The sequence below is a fragment of the Monomorium pharaonis genome, chromosome 11 (genome assembly GCF_013373865.1).
Source record: "Monomorium pharaonis isolate MP-MQ-018 chromosome 11, ASM1337386v2, whole genome shotgun sequence".
Lineage (NCBI taxonomy): Eukaryota > Metazoa > Arthropoda > Insecta > Hymenoptera > Formicidae > Monomorium > Monomorium pharaonis.
The window spans coordinates 3,486,141-3,489,229 of record NC_050477.1 but is presented as its reverse complement, the minus strand read 5'-3'; the positions used below and the strand labels follow the sequence as shown (position 1 = coordinate 3,489,229).

At 30.1% G+C, this 3,089-nt stretch overlaps 2 non-coding genes across 2 annotated transcripts; both read left to right on the top strand.

The window, feature by feature from the left end:
- The first annotated feature begins 921 nt into the window (after window positions 1–921).
- On the top strand, window positions 922–993 carry Trnad-guc. Its single transcript has one exon. It is a non-coding gene; the product is annotated as a tRNA-Asp (tRNA).
- Window positions 994–1,310: 317 nt separating this feature from the next.
- On the top strand, window positions 1,311–1,381 carry Trnag-gcc. Its single transcript has one exon. It is a non-coding gene; the product is annotated as a tRNA-Gly (tRNA).
- Window positions 1,382–3,089: the final 1,708 nt, after the last annotated feature.

Sequence of the window (3,089 nt, the reverse complement as noted above, 5' to 3'; positions counted from 1 at the left end):
CTCAATTTTATAACTGCAGGCGCCATCTTGCTTCCCGCGCAACATACTTTCGCTGTTAATCGCGACGCGCGATGTCTCTTCCTTCGTAACTTGCGACAACTGTCGCAGGAATTTTTTGTAAGGTGAATCAAAGTACACGAACGAGTACGGGAAGGACAAAGTCTGGCTGATACTTGATGTTTGCGAGTTTTTTCGCATGTCGTTTTGTTGGCGAATTCAGCAAATGTGCGCACGTTATATAGGTATGGCATAAAAATTAAGTTTTGGCGAATCCCGGATTAAAAATGTGTAAGACAATTTTAGGCTGTATTTGTAAACAAATTTAATTTAATATAAATCAACCCTGGCGGAAAAATTTTCTACAAAATTTTAAAAAACTACAAAAATTTACAAGTGTTCCAATTCTATATAGCATTTTTCTGTAGAAACTACAAAAAAATACTAGAATTGAAACACTTTTGTAAATTTTTGTAGATTTTTAGAATTTTGTAGAAATTTTTCCGCTAGGGAAAATAAGAAAAATGTTGTTAGAAAAAAATTTACATTAACTTATATCACATGCAGTTTAGTTTTCAGATAATAATTTTTAAAAATACAAAATATTTATAATATTTTTTTTCTGCATTCTATTTAACCGTTTTTCATACGTATTTACGAAAAGATTAATTGTTAATTTTTACTTTTCGTCGGGTTCTGTTTTTCTTCTTATATATAATTAATATTCTTTTCCTTGTCCGTGACATTTCTGTATAAATAAACGAAGAAGAAAATATAAAAGATAACTACCGAAATAAGTTATATTTATTGTGTAGATATAGATCGTACTTATAATATATTAAATTTATTATTAATATGCATTTATCTGTAAACACTCATTTTGATTCCTTGTATATTACAAATTTTAACCACCTTGACATCAAGTCCTCGGTAGTATAGTGGTCAGTATCCCCGCCTGTCACGCGGGAGACCGGGGTTCGATTCCCCGCCGGGGAGATTTTTTTTTTTTACCATTGCAATATTAGTACTTACAATAGATTGTTACAACGTTGATAATTGTTACAATGCGATATAAAATGTTGATCTTATATATAGTTACATATTCTAATTAAAGTATTTTAATTATGTATAACCGCAGATGTATTATAAAATTTCAGTTAGAAGTTTTTAAAGAGTGATTTGTTGATTGATACAAATTATAAAAGTTATAAAATTGTGAGCGTAAAATAAAATTGTAAGATTATATGTTCCAAATTTGAAAATTTAGTTTATACTATTACGTCTTATACATTCTAAGGAAAATATTAACGCAAGCATCGGTGGTTCAGTGGTAGAATGCTCGCCTGCCACGCGGGCGGCCCGGGTTCGATTCCCGGCCGATGCAGCTTTCTTTTTGCTGACCTTTTTTTCTACATCGCGCATTGTTAATTGTACGCTTCGGCATTATTTAATGCAATAAATTTTGCAATTTTTAAATTGTTTTATCTTAAACAGTCTGTGCTAATTTTTAAAAACTTGGAAATTGTAGTCTCTGATTTTTAATCACATAATTGACGCAAGAATTTTTTATTTGTTGTTTTGTAAATTTAAGTAATTCGAAGTCAAAATAAGATTTCAATTAATTTTCTACTGATAAAATACGTTGTCGTTCTTGCGAGAATTCCTCCGAAACGCAATTTCTAAAGATGTATTTTGCTGCTAAATTAATGACGTAACGAGATCGTAGACCAACTCTCCGATTGCTTATCACTATTGATAACATGTGCATTTAGCAAAGATTATCTTGCAACACATATTCGCATATTTTGAATAGATTGAAATTTGGAATTCAAACAAAATTATATCGTATAAAAGTATGCTTTATGTAAGAAAAATAATTTTATTTGTAGAAAGAATAAATATGTAACGTACTCACACAGTACATGTGCTTTTTTTATAGATATTATTTTTGCTTTGATATTAATTAATTAATTTTGAGAATGTTAATCGAAATAAGTGTCACGGAAGCGTCGCTCTCATTCCCAGGAGAACGTTGAGCTTATCTGTGTTATTAATTACACAGTTCTATCCTCTGTTTAAGCTACTCGTTACCCTTTTAATTTAACAATTTTTTAATTTAACAATCACTCTTTATTAAAGTAATTTAGTTCATGATATAGAAATTAATTCAAAACAAATTAATAAAATTCCTAATTAATTCGCACTTAACGAATGAAAATTTTCTCTTCCGAGAAAGAGCGTCGATTGCATATTAACCATTCGATTAGTTATAGAAGTTGATGTGTTTCTATTTTTCGCTCTTGTTTTATATTTGACTTTCAAGCTAAAGTAATATAATATATATTATAAATTCTATTCTATATTTTACTTTAACTACATCTCATAAAAAAATAGATTGACAATAAATAGAGCGCACTTTATCTGGAACTTAGCTACATCGAACCACAGGAAGTTTTAGGCGCGCAAGAAGTCAGCCCGTTTTATAGTCGCATGTATTTATTCGCAGAAGAATAAACATAAGGTTACAAAGAGGAATGCTTAAAGACGCGAGTACGCAGTGCGCGTTCATCGCAATTTGCACTGTAGAATTGGACCCTATAACCAACTTTCTTTATAAATAGCTAATAAAGCATCTAGGAGAGAAAGAAGAAAAAGAGTATTGGACACGTATCACTCGCTCCTGTTTCCGCAAATCTGTCCGTAAAACTTTTCATAGTGTACAAGCAAACAAGTTGCCCGACTGCCAAGTAGTTTGACAAGAGAAAAAGATTGCCGGAGTTAAAGGATCAATTTTTATACACTTCTTTTTCTTCTTCTCGAGGATATTCCGATGGATTAATTATATTATATATATATATATATATATATATATATATATATATACATATATATGTGTTAATTTTTTTATTGATATATACTCGAACGATTCACGCATTAATATTAGACCTAGTGCAATAACAATATGTTTTTGCTAGTTTGCAATTAGCGGAATACGTGCGAGTGGGACAAACTAACAATAAGACATTTCCAGTATAACATGATAACGATATTAATATTAATATTAATTATTAACATATTACTATATACACTAG